This window comes from Dioscorea cayenensis, chromosome 6, assembly GCF_009730915.1.
Source record: "Dioscorea cayenensis subsp. rotundata cultivar TDr96_F1 chromosome 6, TDr96_F1_v2_PseudoChromosome.rev07_lg8_w22 25.fasta, whole genome shotgun sequence".
Taxonomy (NCBI): domain Eukaryota; kingdom Viridiplantae; phylum Streptophyta; class Magnoliopsida; order Dioscoreales; family Dioscoreaceae; genus Dioscorea; species Dioscorea cayenensis.
In genome coordinates, this window is record NC_052476.1 from 15,365,330 (window position 1) to 15,383,984 (window position 18,655).

The window sequence follows — 18,655 nt, forward strand, 5'->3', positions numbered from 1 at the left end:
GCTCTGAACCATCGAATAAAGATACAGGAGCTCGTGCCAGCTTAGGACGCCGGTACTGTCACCACGGCCGTTCACCGATCTGCTCATAATGGCATGCAAATATTGATATGCATGTCGAGAAAGGCACGTCGCCTTCGACACCCCTGGCTCATACTACCCCTATCCACATAGCACTCCATATGCCCTCTGCAGGGGTCAATGCTCCAGGATAATTTGTAGGTAACTAGCATACTCCTCAGTGTCTGTAAATGCCTCCTAGTACAGGCCAAGCCGAACTGAAAACTGAGAAATGCTCATGCTATGGTGATGTCCAAATACTCTAAACTGAATGGTGTCAAGGCTGTCGAATCTCGCATAAGATATGTCAAACTCAAATGATGATAAGACCTTAAGAGTAAGTGCACGTATGACTGGTTCCTTAATCAACAGTAGCTGCCTCCAACCACCCACTGAAATGAGATCCTCGACCTCATCTGCTAACTCATCCTCCTGCTGTATATCTCGCAATACGCTCGTGTCTAGGAATCGAGTCTAACCGAACCAAAGTCTCGACAACCGCTCAAAACGAGCTTTGATGCTCGAGAATAGCGAACTCAGTGTGCTTTCTCTCAGGGGACTGCTCTCTGGGGCGCTTATCATCCTGATTCTTCAACTGGGGTGCCTTGTCAATAGTGAACTCAAAATCTTTCGAATTCGGCTTGAAAATCGAGTGAAACTCCTCAAGATCAACGGTATGAGGTCGAGAAGAGTGTTAGGAGTGTTTTTTGAGTGACTGGGAGTGTGAGAATGGAGAAGAGGCAAAAGATTTTTATGAAATGTCATGGCTCTTGTGTTCCGGCACATTCACACGAGCGTGCGGAAATTACCCATGCCCGTGCGCCTACACAGGAGAGAGTCCCAGGGGCAGACGCATGCCCCTGTGCGCTCTAGGGAAACCACTCCACTGTCACTGAATGCAACCGCATGGGTGTGTAGAAAATACCCATGCCCATGCGCTCGACCCACAGGGGTAGACGCACGCCCCTATGGACTCTCTATCCAGTCGAGAATTGTCACTAAGTGTTTCGAACGCCCGTACGAAAATTTCGCACGAGCGTGGATCATTACTAGGTAGTTCACAGGAGTAGACACACGCCCTTGTGTATTCTAAGGATGGAGGAGAGCTCTTCTACAGAGATCCACACGGGCGTGCGGACAATACCCACGCCTGTGTGTTTGTCACAGGATCGCCCACAAGGGTGAGTCCACACCCCTATACGCCCTCGGAAAAATCTCTAAGTCTCTGCAGGAAGATGCACGGCTGTGCGAAAATTACCCACGGCCGTGCGGATGTCGCTAGGTCGCTCACAGGGGCGAGTCCACGCCCCTGTGCCTTCTCTGGGCGAACTCACAATAAAGATCCATGGGTGTATGGAAATTCCACACGCCCGTGCAGTTTTCTCAGGATGGCTTAGAAAACTCTGCAGGCTCTGCAGAAAATTCCTGAACATGTATACACACTCAAAGCCTGCCCTAACATGCAAAATACATCATCAAAAATATGAGAAATTAGCTCGCACGACCAAAAAAACTTTCGCCAAAACACATTTAAGAACAAGATGACACCAAAAATTCACAAGAAAATCACAGCAAATGCATCTAAAAATCAAGACACCGACACTCAAAGTCTTATTCATGCAAACACGAAACTAACAACTAAGAAAACAGTAAACGCTTGGGTTGCCTCCCAAGAAGCGTTTGTTTAAAGTCACTAAGCTTGACGTACCTTGTCTTACCTCACAGGGGCTCATAGATAAAGGTTTTCTTCTTACCCATGACTTGAAAGCATGATGAGCAAAGTCTCTTCAGGGTTAAGGAGGAGTTATTGGGCTTGGTACCACTTAACAAGGGTTCATCCACCTTGTCTGGTTCTTGCGCATCTCCAACAGCCTTGGAGCATTTCTTGTGGCGTCTCCTCACCCTCTTCATCTTCCGCAGCACTTTCTTCATGATCCCCGGAGTTGGTGGTACTTCTTCCTTTTGACCAAGCATTAGCACTTCTTCGTTCTCCACCTCTTGGTTTAGCAACCCATCGTATGGGTCCGAATTGAACATTTCCGGCATATATTCATTAATTATCTCATCAGTAGTGTTAAGAAAGTAAAGAGTATCATCAAAGTCAAGAGAATGTCGCATGGCTTCGGTGAGGCGGTATGTGAGCTTATCATCTCCAACCCTCAGTGTCAACTCCCCGCCGTCCATGTCGATCAATACCTTAGAAATGCGCAAGAATGGCCTCCCAAGTATCAAAGGAACATCTACATCCTCATCGACATCCAACACCACAAAATCTACAGGAAATACATACTTGTCAACTTTGACAAGCACATCTTCAATGATACCCCTCGGATGTCTCACTGTTTGGTCCGCCAATTGTAATGTCATCTGAGTGGGCCTAGGCTCTCCCAAGCCTAGCTTCTGAAAGAAGGAATATGGCTTGACGTTGATACTGGACCCTGAGTCCACCAATGTCATTTCTTCACCCAAGTTGCCAATGTTGCACGGAATGATGAAGCTTCCTGGGTCTTTCTTCTTGTTCGGCATATTCTTTTGCAAGACCACCGAGCAAGATGCATCTAGAATCATGGAGGCACTCTCCTCCAATTTCCTTTTGTTGGTCAACAAATCTTTCAAGAACTTGGCATACCTCAGCATTTGGGATAATGCCTCAACAAATGGAATGTTTATATTTAGTTGCCTAAACAAACCCAGAAACTTATTGTATTGCTCGTCCACTTGGTCGTTCTTCAATCTAGAGGAATAAGGGATTCTTGGCTTGTAAGGTGGGGGTGCCACCTCCTTCTCCTTGGTTGCTCCCTTCTCAACCTCTATGACCTCCGGTGCTTCAACATTGGTCTTCTCACTTGGAAGCCTACCTTCAACCTCACGACCACTTCTCAAAGTGATCGTCTTCACATGATCTCGTGGATTGGTCTCGGTATTGCTTGGCAAGCTTCCCTGTGGTCTTTTTGATAGAGACTTCACAATTTGTCCCACTTGATTTTCTAGGTTGTGTAATGAAGCGGTGTGGCTGTGAAGTGTAGCCTTCACCAATTGGAACCGTGTATCCGATGATTGCACAAATCTAGTCAAGGCTTTCTCTAAGTTGGTCATTCAGTTTCCAAGCCGAACACTATATTTTCCATGTTTAGGGCTTGTTGTTGTTGGAAACCCTGTGGTGCCATGGCCTTTGGCTGTCCTTGGTTGCTCCACAAAAAGTTGGGATGACTCTTCCAACCCTGATTGTATGTGTTGCTATATAGATTACCTTGGTTCCTCATTGCATTACCCACAAAGTCAACTTTCTCTAACTAAGATACATCACCAATAGAGATCGAGCAATCGGAAGGAAGATGTCCTTCGCCACACCCGGTGCAAGTAGTTATGGCTGCCACTCTATTCAAAGTTAGAAAGTCTAACTTCTTACTCAATGATTCCACTGATAACTGTTCATGGCCATTTCTTCTACTAACTGTCGGGCTTCTTCCAGGGTTTTACTCCCTATTGTACCTCCTACAGCAGCATCTAGCAATTACCTTATACTCAGATTCAACCCATTATAGAAAGTTTGAATGATCATCCATTCGGGAAACCCATGTTGTGGGCACCTCCGCAAAAGGTCCTTGAAACGCTCCCATATCTTAAACAATGATTCCAATTCCATCTGCACGAACGACGATATCTCATTATGAAGCTTGGGCGACTTCCCCTGAGGAAAGTATCTAGCAAGAAAAGCTTTGACCATCTCATTCCAAGTCGTGATGGATGCCTTTAGCAAGGAATGAAGCCACTTCTTGGCTCTTTCCTTGAGAGAAAATGGGAAAAGCCCTCAATCTAATAGCATCATCTGATATATCGTTGATCTTCAGGATATCACAAACTTCCAAGAAGTTCTCTATGTGGTTGTTTGGATCCTCATCGGCCAAACCATTGAACTGCGCTGACTGCTGAATCATCAGGATAAATGCTAGTTTCAGCTCAAAGTTAGGAGCTGTAATCAGTGGTCGCACAATGCTAGATTGTGTCCCCTAGTACTGATGGTCTGGCGTAATCAGATAATGTTCTCTGTTGTTGATTTTTCTTAACCATGTTGTTAGATCCTTCAACTTCCACTTTAGCTAGATTTGATGGTTCTTGCACAAGTTCTTTCCCTTTTCTTCGGAGTGTACGTTCAAGATCGGAATCTCCTTTTAATTAATATCGAAGGGTTTCCTTGGGTCATAACCTGGAGCTGTACCAAAAGAAAAAGAACAAATTAGAACGATGATAGAAAAAGAATATGTAAAATAGAATGAATGAACGAATAGCTAAGAAAACAAAGTGCAAAGTATCTCTAAACGCCTACTCTCTGGTAACAGCGCCAAAAACTTGACAACACCCCTTGCGTATGTCCCGCAAGTGCACGGGTTTATCGAGTAATATAATCCCAGGTGAGTGGGTATCATACAGACATGGAGTAGGGAGTAAAAATACTTAAATTGTTTCTTAACCAAGTGAGAGATAAGGTAATTGATATAAATGGGGTAGTCAGATGTTGTTCCACCTAAGAAAATCATTTCAAGTGGAAAACCGACTATTATGCCTCCGGACTAATGCATTAATGAGTCATGGAAATCCTTCAATACACAATTCCAAATCTAAGGTCAACCGTGACTAAATCTATACCATGTCCTGGAGGAGAAATCGAACAATCTCAACAGCTTACACTCGAATAGAATCGCATGGAGTTCTAGGGATTCCAAGTGATAAACCCTCTTCCTAGATATAGACCTAACCCTTTGGTCCAGGTGAGAGATCCCTAGTCACAATTAAGCCCTAGGTGCTAAAATCACTTCAACACTTCACTTTGTTACCTCTGCAACTAAGCTCAGCGGAAGGTCATTCCTTAGCCCATTCACTCTATTATGACCGCAAAGAACTCAAGGAAATGGAGGTAGGATAAATCACATCGAAGGGGAAAGGGGACGCTCCACTACCTCTCGACTCACCCTCTCAACCCTCTCCAATCTAGCTTTGTCTAACCCTTGTGGTGTGTCACTCACTCACAAGGGTTACCAATATGATCTCGCAACCCTAGTGTCACTCTAAGGGAGGATTCAATCAATCAAGCATTCAAGATTGGAACTCAAATAAAACATCAATTAATGAAAGCATAATAGAAGGTTTAATAAAATAAATACATCCTAGGGTTCACAAATCCAAGTACCCACTAAGGGGTTTAGCTCTCCATGGAGCTAGTTACAATCAACAATGAAATCGAATGTAAAAACAAGTAATCCATAGAAAACTCCCTGGATAGTCGTGAATATAGTCTTGTGGAGAAGCCTCATCTCCTCCAAAGGTCCCCTTGTCCGGCCTAGAACACACCTCGCCGGATTGGTGCCGATGAAAGCTCTCCCAATAACCTTCTTCCAAGTGGAGCGCGATGTCGAAGCTGAAAAACCTCTCCAAAAACCCTGCCAATGCCTCTCAAAACCCTAGCCACAGCCCCCTCTCAAAGTTGGGAAAGAATGGAGAAAAGAATGCTGAAATCAGAGCAGAATCGCGGCTTAAATAGGGCTGGAATCGGGAATCCACATGCCTCTTCGATTTGCCACACCGGCCTGTGGAATTTCCGCACTGGCGTGGATAATTTCCGCACGCCTGTATGGATTCTCTGGAATTCTCTTTTTTGGCCGATTGTGAATAGTACCTACTACAGTAGTTTGCTTCAGTGTTTGCTACATTACTCCGTTGCTTTACCGGTCCCAAAACACTCCCGAATCCATGTTTTCATCGATGTGACATCAATGAGCACATGTTTACATCATAGATCGCTTTACTTTTTCAATAACCGGCCTCATTAGTGAAGATCTTGCTATCAATACACAAACCGGGATACTCGTGTGTGGCTGCCTTTGTGCCCCTCTAAACCATTGTGCTAGCTTGAATACACCGAGGTTGGCACACATTCTCGCATCTTGAACCCGACTTATTTTTTCGTGTTTGACCCTTCTCAAGATTTTCCTCTAAATAGTGCGTTCACAATCTACATTGGCTTCTTTCTTTAACATTTGGCTTCACAACCCTATATGCATGAAAGTAACACAAATGCACAAGTATTAGCGCTAAAACCTGATAAAAGTATTGCTCATCATAAGGGAAGAACACTTCGCATTCTTATAACACAAGCACGTATCAATTACATACAAATCTTTATGAATCTATAAAGCCGAATTAAAGATTCTCTGATCTGTGAACTATTTAATTGTATAAGTACTAAACTTTTCTAGTGCCCTTCTTCTTATCCCATAAAGATTATAAGGTTTAACTTAATGCACATGGACTATAATGTTCAAACCTAATTAGAAATGCCATTACAAATTTATCAAAATAAATGCTTATTATTATAAGAATGTATAATACAAATGAAATACCCTAATACAACTATCCTCATTGGCATTCTAGGGTATAATCCTAACAAAAACTACATTGATCCCTCTTCATATTATGTTGTGAGCTTATTTTCCATCTTCGAAAATGGTGTGCTTGTTTAGAATGGTCCATTTTTGCTTTGATGAATATGTTACAAGTGTAAACTTGACTTATTAGGAAGTTAAAAAGTCAAATGAGTTAATGAATATGAAAAGCCCAAGAATATAAAGAGGTTTGTAGAGTTAGAATATGAAGAGTTTAGGAAGTTTGGGAATATGAAAGGTTGCAAGTCATGAATTTATGAGTTTTAATTGTGAGAGCTTTGGAATGTCAAGCATTTTTGTAAAGTCTATATAAAGGGTTATTTTTTTTACTGTTTTGTTAAGAAATGAAGATTTCAAGGTAAGTTATATAAAAATAGAAAGTGTGGTGTTTTTTTTTAAACACCACTCTTTTATAAACCTTATCTTCAAGTCTTCACCTATTGACAAGACACTACAAAGATAGCCTTTTATATAGCCTTTACAAACATCCCTTGACATTTTAAACTCCAAACCTTGCAATTTCTAACCTTACAACTTCCATAGCACGCAATTCACAATTATTAACTCAAACCATTATTATATTTTATAATAATGTTTGATTGCTTCCCCGCAAGTGTACGGGATCGCCAAGTAATACCTCGCATGAAGACGCGAGGATCGTATTTCACGGGGCTAAGGATCTCCTATTACTCCTTCTCGAGCTATTATCTAGCCTAAGATCTCAAGTGATGGATTTTTACTCTACTAGATGTAATTAAAGCTAAAATGAGATTATGACCAAATTAGAGAGAACAAGCAATAAGCAAGCAAGAAAATCAATGAGGTGCAAAGGCCTATGGATGAGGATCCCCTTGAGGGGTTATCATGCAACATGGATGATGATCTAAAGATGCAAGGGTAAAATGGACCATGAGATTCCAAGATTAGAATAACCCCAATTTCTCGGTGATTGAACCCTAATCCCATACGAACATGGATAGGAATTTCTTCCAAATCCACATTCGTACGATTGCATTGAGTACAAGGAAATCTCACTTAGGATTAAACCTACTCTTCTTCGGATTAAACCTATATGGAGGGCTACCAAACACCCGATTTCTCGGCGTGATGATACAAGCATCCCCTTTTAATCCATTCATGACCGTTAACATGCGATCAAGTTACATCTACATGCATCATTCATAAAAGAGCTACAGATTTCTCCTTAGTGTAGCACTTAACATGAAAACAATGGATTAAATCTCAAAATTACCCAAGCATGGAATTAACAAGTTATCATCCAACATATATGATAAAACCCTCCAAGGTTCACCAACACCCGGTGGTCTTGGGGGTCTAGTGTGTCATCATCCCACAACAAGTAATACAAACAAGCAAAACATGAAACAAAAGCATAAATGACACTCCCTAGATGAAATGGTGAAGGAGGAGGTGAAGAATGTGCCGAATGACGCTTTCCCCCCCAAAGGAATGCCAAATGACGCTTCCTCTAGCCGCGGGTCTCCTTCCTTCAAATCGTGGTAAATATCCCCTTAAATGATGTTGCCTTCTTGCCTTGAGAGTCTTGGACCTTGGGCTTGAATGGTCTTCTAGCTTCCTTGCCCTTCTTCTCCTTCCCAAGGTCGCCCAAAATCTCCCAAGTGGTCTCCCCAAAATCGGCCAAGAAAAAGTCTAGCCAAAAGAAAAAAGTTGTTGTTCTGTCCTAAAAGTTGGTATTTATACCCCCCCAAGGCATATGGGTCGTATGGGGGTCGTATAGCACTCAAAAACCCTAGATTCGCGATCCATACATGGTGCATACGGCCACCATACTGGGTAGTATGGAAATCTGGGCAGACACTCCAAATCATTCCGCTGCTATAGTGCATACGGCCCCCATACTGGGTAGTATGGGGGTAGTATGAAATTCCTGTTTTCTTCTCTTTTCGCCCAAATGATATCTTCTTGTTCTCCATAGCTTCCTTATGCCCTACAAAGCAAATAATAGACGATTAAGCGCAAAATGGGCATTAAACCTCACAAAATATATGCAAAGTGAATATGATATATACATGAAAACATCTATATTTAGACACTTATCAATGTTTAAGTTTATTATTCCAACATGCCCGCTTAAACTTAAACATGTTGTTTGTTAAACACAAACAACACTTGAACTAGAATCAAGTTCTTCCATTAGCTATTTCTTGCTTACCTTCTCCTTTAATTCGTTTAATCCTTTAACCATTTTAGTATGGCATTTCCACATCTTGTCATTAGCTTCTTGATAAATGTCTAAATGTATGTTTTAGCTTATACATATTTTATACACTTAGCATGTAGTTTGTTATGAATTAATGCCTGTTTTGTGCTTAATCATGTGTTATTTGCTTTGTAGGGCACAAAAAGGAGAAAACCATGTTTTGCAGTACTGTAGCTTATTTACTGTAGCAGATTGTTGTAACTGATGTATTGTAGTAATTTCACTTTAGCAACTATTGTAGCAACTGGAGATTTTTTGAGACAGAGAGTTTGGCCTGAGTCATAAGGTCTCCATACGGCCCGCATACAGCCCATGTGAACCCTGGTATTTACCCTGGTATAGGTCAAATTTTGGGGGTATTTAAGGCTTCTTCTAGAGCAAAACAAGGGGATTCTTCTTGACCGTTTGGGCCGTCGCCACCACTCAACCTTGACACCTTCTGGCCATCTTTTGGTGACAATCCTTGTGGGAAATAAGCACACATCATCACCAAGAGGGAGAGGAGTAAAGTAGAAGGAGTTGGAGTGAAGATCTAAGCCATCATTGGAAACCATTCAAAGCTTCATCCATTCAAGGAGATCAAGATCATAGAGGGAGTTTTCTTGCTTCTTTATTGTATTTTATTTCCTTGTAGGTTGTATAAGTATCTCTCATCATGAGGGATTAACTTATTGTGTTGTTTGTATTTGGATGAAACCTAGGGTTCAACTTGTGTAAATACCTTGGATGTGTCATTATTTCATTTAATGGTTGTTTAAGATTCAATCTATTGTCCTTTGCATGTCTTGAGCTATAAATAGAGAAATCCATAGTTCATTCTTGAATTGTATTTGTTTATGTGAGAGCTTGCTTGTACTAGATCATACATAGATTGAAAGGGGATACTTGTACCGACACGCCGAGAGATCGGGTGTTGGTAGCCCTCCATTGCTAGGTTTAAGCCGAATGATAGTAGGTTTACTCCTATTAGAGATTTCCTTGAACTCATTGCAATTGTAGGTGGGTTGATCTAGAAGAGATTCAAATTAACACTCGTATGGGATTAGGGCTTAACCTATACGAGATTGGGGCTGACCTATTTAAGAGATCTCTAGGTCTTAACTACCGTCATTACATCTTTAAACCATCCTAGTTTGGGCCTTAATGACAACCTTAGCAGATTCCTTATCCGAATACCTCCTTCTCATGCTTAACACTTCCTTGTTTATTTATTTATGTGTGCTAGTAACCCTGCCATAGATTAGTTATTATTTGTTCTTTTTAATCATAATTGTAGGCTAGAAAGTAGATGAAGAGTGAGTAATAATACTTCCTTGGTGAAGTGGAATATGACCCCATACATAGGGTATTACTCAGTGACCCCATACACTTGCGAGAGAGCAAGCACTTCTTTAATGACTTCCATCTCATATTTGATTACAATAAGCTTTTTCTTGTTCACATCTCTTACTGCAATATCATAAATTTGTTCTAGGAATTGTATTAATCATAATGATGCATCATTCTAAGCATCTTTTTTTTATATAAGTTTTAGATTTGTACTGTGTATGATTTCAAAATCGATCTTCAAACCTGATGTTCACAACAAAAGTGAGTAAATGGTTAGGACCAAACCGTTCACACTCATACCTCACAGGTGAAAGGTTCAGTTTTCTAATATCTCCTTGAGCATGGCTTTTAATTATACTGTCACAACAATAGGTCTCTCGCTCTCCATTTCTTCACTTCTATTAACTGCCATCTTCAGTCTTCTTCCTTTTTTGAGCTTTCCTTACAGCTCTAGCCTTCTTCTTTTGACTAGTCTATCTTATGCTTGCCTCGGCTTCACTTCTACGAGCTTAAGCTATCTATACTTTTAGATCTAACCACCTGTCTCTGATACGACTATATTGGAAGCTGTAATGGGCCCAAAATATGCTCAAGAACGATATTGGGAAGAGGAAGATAAAAACATCACTCTTTTATGAACATTATTTTCAAATCTTCACCTCTTGGCAAGACACTACAAAGATAGCCCTTTATATAGTCTTTAGAAACATCCCTTGGCATTCTAAACTCCAAACCTTACAACTTCTAACCTTACAATTTTCATAGCATGTAACTCACAATTATTAACTCAAACCTTTATTATATTTTATAATAATATTTAAGTTTATTATTCCAAATAATATTGGATGTTCTCCTAGCATAATTGGCATTTATAAAACGCCTTACACTGGTGTGTTACTTATATAAGTTTGGACAAGTCGATGACGAATGATGATTGTTTCTTGGTATTTATAGTGTAATGACTCAGATTCCATGAATTAGATATGTGATTAATCAATGTGAATTTTAGCACAATAAATTATGATATTTTTTATTCATTTGATGGCTATTTCAAGTTGACTTTGCAGCAAACTCAGTAACTTTGTCTTCTGGTTTTGTTTTTGTGTCTTGTCACTGATATATTGTGAATTATGAGGGTTGCTGTGTATGACTATTTTTTTTCAATTATTGATGTTAGTTGTTTTCTTGTGTTGGTAGTAATTTCTTGTAAATTAGATCTGTGCTATAAACCCTAAATCAGTGATTTAAGTTGAAATTATTACCTTTTATTAATATTAATTACCAGTGATGCCTTCTTGGCATATGCATTGTATGAGTTTGGAAAAGTAAGTACTAAATGAAGATTGTTTATTAATGCTTATTTATTTTTTTACGGGTATGATAGCTCAGCTTTTGATTTTCCTAGTCTATTGATGTCAACAATATTGTTTGTAATTCTTGATTTGAATCCATGATTACTATAATGATACCACTATTTTTTTACTCCAATCGGTGTTGAAACAATTCAAATTATTTTCATTATGTTTAATGGTTTTTTCAAGGTGGATTGTGTTGTAATGACTCAAATTTTATAAAATTGGACATTGTAATAAATTAGTATGAGTATTAACATACAAAATCGGGAATACTTTACTTATCTAAAACCATTTTAAAGTGACTTCATAGGTGAACTCAATAACTTATTTCTTAGTAATGTTCTTTTTGACTAGTCATTATTGTGTTGTTGTGAATTATGAGGGTTACCATATAAGCTTATAACTCTGTGTGTGGGTTTTTTTTATTATTTATTTATTTATTTCTTTATAAATGTGACAAGCCACAAATAGCATTTAAATCCTCAACATGAGTTGGGAGGAAAATTGGGTAACCAATTACCCTATGAAAAAGATAGTTTGTTGGTGTTAATCACTATCTTTTTTTTGTTAGTAGCAATTTTGTATGAATTAATTATGTGCTCAATTTGATGAACTCTAACTCAATATTTACATTGCAATTACTTCTTTCTGTTAATTTTAGTTACTAGGGTTGTGTTATAGGTATATACAATATTGGAGTTATTTTATAAGTATCCAAAACTTTTTTTGATCAAAAAAAAAAAAAAATTAGTCAACTTTATGGTACATTACTGAATCAAATTGTTGCTTCTTGGATGCACTTAATTAAATTAGGGTTCCTTCATATCTCATATCCATATTAATTACCAAAATTAAATTGTACAATTATGCATTACTTATTTGTGCTTGGTTGATATAAACCTTAGTACACTCAATTAGGGTTTCATGCTTAATTAGTTGTTGTTGTTGTTATGTGCTTGGAGTATTGTACTTTCAATTAAATTAGGGTTCCTTAATATCTCATATCCATATTAATTACCAAAATTAAATTGTACAAATATGCATTACTTATTTGTGCTTGGTTGATATAAACCTTAGTACACTCAATTAGGGTTTTATGTTTAATTAGTTGTTGTTGTTGATGTTATTAGCATGCCTATTGTTTTTCATTACTATATTGCTGTGCAATCATGTGCTTGGAGTATTGTACTTTAAATTTTATGCATTGCGTCATTGTGATAGATTATGATTGTATTAATTAATTGATTAATAGGTTACAAAACTACAAGCTTACCCAATCATGATAGTGATTAATTATTCAACTAAGTAAAGCAGCTACTTTACTATAACAAATGATAATATGGATCATGTGATTGATGATCTTAATAAAACATCGATTATAATTCAAGGAATTTTTCACTTAGTTACAGCTATGCAAGTTATAAGAAAAGGCTTCTCCTACTAAATAATTAATTAACAGTAATTTTTTTAAAACTCGGTATAGTAAACGGGCTAACATAATTTAGTACAATGAATTGGCTAATTATTGTAAGACGATTTTGGGAACCACCTTAAAAAGCAAATAATATCACTCTCCGCCACTACAAGAAAACAATTCATTACCAACAAAAGTTTTTGTCGTTACTAATAATCATTCTGTCATTGATACTTCTTGCCGACAGAATGTCTGTCAGGAATAATTTGTCACAAAATATCATGTCGGTAATGCCATTCTGTCATTATTTATAAATTTTATTGGTACAAATAAAACATTACTAACTGAAATATTTGTTTGTGATGTTTCTATTTCCATCGGTAATGAAGTTTTAAAATATATTCATTAAGATGATTCTATCGGTGTTATCCATCGTTGATAAACAAATATCTATTGGAACAAAGTATTTTTTGTAAGTCAGTGCAGATTATTAAGTTAATATAATACCATCTATAAATGGTACTTTTCCTTCGGTGAAAAGTATAATTTTTTGTCACTAAAATGTATCCATTTATGAGATTCTTGTCGGTAAAGATATTTTCATCCCTCGGTAAAGGGTATGAATTTATAAAATATACGTCGGCAAAAGTATTATCATTGGTCGGTAAATAGTATTTGTTAATAAAAAATTTATCAGTAATAGTAGATTTGTTTGTCAGTAAAAGGTATTAATATATGAGAATTCTGTCGGTAAAAGTATTTTTTCCATCAAAGATTATGTTTTCAGTCAGTAAAGAGTAAATTCTGTCAGAAAGGATATTTTTTTCTCTAAAATATTGCTTTTTTATTATTTCTACAAATTTTAGACATTAAACTTGTATTGTGCATGATACAAAGATAGTATCAAATACATTGAACGGTCCAACAAAACATAATGAAATCACTAGTTCATGTTAACCTTAAAATTATAAATTCATAATACAATCCAACCACACATAATAAATCATACAAGTTATAAAGTTTTAAACACTCAACCCAAAAATTAAGACAAGTTAAAATGCACCACAAAGAAAAAAAATTTAGTAAGATTACCAAACTAAGCGCCATTTCCATCTCCTTATGCATCTTCTCGTTTTGCACCTTGTTTAATGCCTTCTATAATGGCATCCCTTGAATTAATTCCCGATTGGCTTATTTTACAAAACAATCTTGGATGACCTCACTCCACCAACTCTAAGATTTTGTTCAACTTACTTTGTAACCTTGCTTGACCTTGTTGAATGCCCAAAGCTATATTTTCTAAATTTTTGACTTTCTCCTTAAATTGGTTTTGTAATATAGGTTCATTTGTTGAAAAAGGCTTATATGTGAATGGTCCACAAGTTGAATCAAATGTGGAAGGCCTAGTAGATGGTGCACTAAACAATTGCCTTGAGTCTACCCTACTCCCAAATCCATAAATATGTATGCAAGTAGTCTTCAATCCTCCAATTGCATCAGACCATGACTGACCATCAAAACTTGGATGAGAGGATCTATCATCGCCATATTTGTCGGCCAGTGCAGCATTATACTTTTCTTGCAACATGTTTAAAAGCAACTATTATCATCTATACTTGAGATAATATAAAATGAATACCAAAATGATAAAGACTCGTTTAGGTTTGATGGTTTTATACAAATACCAATGGATGCAATAAAATATTAGTAGCTAAAAATTAAATATAATGAAAAAAATAAAAAATAAAAAACAACTTTATGACTTATATGAATGGAAACTTATATATATATATATTCTAGTTTAAAAAGAAAGTATAAATGACGCAATTTGACATACAGTAACAACTCTTGATTTGTTAACAAATTCACCCTCGTCGCCGTTGCACTTGTATGTAACCTGAAAAATTTCAGAATATTCTACCTCCCTACCCAGCTTCTTAGCCTATATTTCAAGTAAACAACACATCAATAAAAGATAACAATAACATGGACTAACATAATTGTTACTTAGTTCATGATTTCATAACAAGTGCTAGTCATTAGTTAATATAATCTAAAATTCAGTAAACTAAATTTTTAAATACTTAAAATTAACACAAACAAACCTTTAGACATGAGATCAATAATTTCCAATATAGCATGCAACGTCTATTTTACATTACAAATTTTATGTTTAAAATTGGCCAATATGCTAAAGTGTTAACAATTACCTATCAAATCTCAAGATAAATATATATATGTTCCAAACAAATGCATCAATTGAAAAAGCTAGAGACATAACTTGAACATAAGTAAACAAATGCAAAGTAAACAAAGTGTTTAAAAGCAAAACCATATTTATTCGTATGCAAGAAGTCATTGATATTCTGATAGCATATGGTTTTCAAAATCAACTTTTCAAATAAACGGAAACGACTCGTGTTGAGACACAATTATTTGAAAAATAAATTAATATTGTAAAATAATAAATAAATAAATAACATGAATAAACTTTTTATGTAAATTTGGCAAAAAACAATACAGCAATTTTTCAGCCTGGTTTAGAAAAGATTAGTATTTGACATATATTTTTCAATGAAAGTATTTCTAACATAATAGTATTAGGCAAATTTTTTTGCACATTTATTGATAAAACCAGAAAACAAATGTTAGATATTTATTGAAAATGTAATATTATTGATAAAACCAGAAAACTAATATGTGCATTGAAAATGAAATTTGTTGCAGACATTTTTATTTTCAAAAACCAGAAAACAAATGTTAGTTGCCTTATTGATAAAACAATGCACATATTATTTTGTTTTGCAATGCTTCTCCTAGTTTTAAAAAACCAATCTGCCACACCCAGCATTTCTAATATTAATTTGATAGGACCCTTCCTTCTAGCTTCTCCTAGTCTTTATAATGGTTTCTAGTTTCTAAAAATGTTGGTTTGGTTTGAAATTCCATATACTATATATGCCTAAGCCTACATCAAGATTTACAAAAGTATGTACACAAACGCACCCTAATGGATTGTAAGTTGATATGAGCCAAGCTTCTTTTTCCACCAGTTAGTCAGGGCATGAACCATCAGGTTTTGTTTGAAAATTGGCATGCTACATCTAAAGCTACATCTATTTCTACACGTTTAGAGAGTAGTAAGCTTCTTGACACAATGGGTATCCAAACTTGACTTGTAGTCATGTGCCTTCACTGGAGCTTAATAATTTTATAAACATTGAAATTCGAATCAGATATAGCATTATCACAAATGATTTGACAAGCATATGCTACTAATGTTGGGCTATAAAACCCTTTAACAAGGCTTATACACACACAAGTACACTAGCCATCATCAATTAATTAACTAGAAGGTCCCATCTCTTCATCAAGCTTATGTTTTAATTATGACACTTATAATAGAGCATTGCAACGCGATAGTAAGTTCACACAAATCAATTTACCATAAATTATCAAAAAAAAAAAAAGAAGCTTCATATTACTAAAATAGAAATGCATACCAGCTTGATACCATGAATAGTAAAAGGACGTGAACCACCTGTGTGCCTTAAAATAAAAATGTATCTGTACCCCATTCAATATCAATGAGGGCATCCCACACATCTTTGGTGATCCACTCCCTTTCCATTCCTTTGCATTCTTTAATGTTAGTAACACATGCCTCTTTCATTGCCTCCATCCTCTCATCTGTTAGCATGTCCCTTAATCGTGTTTTGTTGGTCTTATCAAATACATTTTTTATTTTATTGTTATGTTTAGGGTTCCATTTACAATACTCTTGAGGAGAAAACATGTTAAAAAAAATTTTATACTTTAAACAAAAATTAAAATCTAAGCAAAATAATTCTATAATAAAATTTATAAGTGAAATGTCTTCCGCATTAGTTCCTTCACATCACTAGGAACTTTCCTCCATGTCAACCATGGACCTTTGAAATGTTTTTTTTTTTATAATACAAGTAACTTTCGTTGTGACCCATCTCAACAAAAACTCTAAACATAATCAAAGAAATATATTACATACTAAACTAAATAAATCCCTATTCTTAAAAATATGAATATTAAAAAAACATCTTAAATAAATTAAATCTTACTCTGCATTTATTTGAGTTAGATGCACTCTATCATTCGGATTTAGAGGGCGGGGTTATCCCATCATTTTCACTCATTAGAGATTTCATACAAATAAGGGTGGAGGAAGGGATATGCCTAGGGTCAAAAATTGATGGCAAATCTATCGATGCCTCAGGAGCTAAATAAGGAGTCTCATTGGGTAAATGACCGATTTGGGAGGGCGGCAATGCAAAGGATGTCCTCGTAATTCGTTGTAGCATTTCATGATTTAATGAAACACAACCTTTACCTTTACCCTTTCCTTTATTTTGGTCTTTGATGTATCTTGATGGTGTGTGCGCGAGACTCCCCAGCCGCAAGTGCACGGGTTGTCAAGTAATAACCTCTCACGCAAGCACGAGAGGGTTGTATTCCTAAGGGCCCCAAGATTTACTATTACTTCCTTTTGGAGATCACTGTCTAGTTGGTCGAAACTAAGATGTTGTTTGAAAAAATCAAAATCAAAATAAATAAAGCATGTAAATAAGTAACAAGAGCTTAAAACACAACCATGAGCAAAAGAATGGATGAGAATGGACACGTAAGTACAAAATTTGCTTGGTTTTGGTCCGCTAGACTCAAATTCGACTACCCCGGAACTAATACATGTTCTTCCATCCGGAAGATACCCCTATGATATCTTTGGGAACAAAGAGTCTTGCATAGAATAATTCTAATGCTCGACTAGAATTACCTTAATGCTCGCAGGGAGCTACTAATACCCAGAACTTTTGGTTTATTGGCACAATGAATTCCCCTTCAATCATCATATGACCTAATACAAGCTAGCATCCCACCAAACAAGTATGATTTAAAATCAATTTTACAGAACCCATCCATTACAGAATGAATAAGAAAATGATAGATTGAAACCAATAACACAACCCAAGCGGAATCCATCCATTGTAGAATGAACAAGAAAATGATAGATTGAAACCAACAACACAAGCCAATCATTTAATTACAAAACATAAGTGCCATCCATACAAAGTCTTCTCCCAAGGTTCACTAGAAGCCCGATGGCCTTGGAGTCTAGTTCAACATAGCAAAAAAAGAAAGCTCAAAATACATGTAAAGCATAGAAAAAATGATCATTGAACTCCCTCAAAATGTCGGCTTGAAGGTTTTGATGAAAATTCATTGGATCCGCACCGCAAAGTTCCTTGATCCTCCCTCTCTTCTTTCCTTCAAATGCACTCTAAAATGGCCTCCTTGGATGATAGCTTTGTCTAGGGTTTCTTGGAGGTGGATGGTGATGAAGCTCCCTCTCAAAACCCTAAGGATGGGCATATATACTCATTTATGTGTGTGGGCAAGTGTGTGGGCAAAACTGAGGCCGCACAAGTCATTTTGTCTTTAAAATGGATCATCCCGAGCCTATGCGCGCTGGTGTGCAGGCCGTACATGAGCCTACATAGCCTTCTGGCTACCCTTTCCAGACTAGTTTGTGGGTTGTGTAGAGCCCGCAGAGGGCCTACTTCAGCTTGCAACTTGGTGAGGTTCATCTGGTTTGCATTTGGAGCTCGTGCAAACTTTGTTTCTTCATTAATTCTCTTTAAAATGGCTCAAATAAGGTTTATCCTCGCATATATGGCCTCCCAATGTCCTGAGATGACATAAATACATAAAGTGCATAAAAGGACATTAGCATTAATCAAAAGTGCAACGAGTATGAAAGTAAAACATGGTGTATTTAGGCACT

General features: G+C 37.0%; 1 non-coding gene across 1 annotated transcript; it reads left to right on the forward strand.

Moving 5' to 3' along the window:
* The first annotated feature begins 3,629 nt into the window (after positions 1–3,629).
* LOC120264132 lies at positions 3,630–3,735 on the forward strand. The gene has a single exon (XR_005537307.1). It is a non-coding gene; the product is annotated as a small nucleolar RNA R71 (small nucleolar RNA).
* The last annotated feature ends 14,920 nt before the right edge of the window (positions 3,736–18,655 follow it).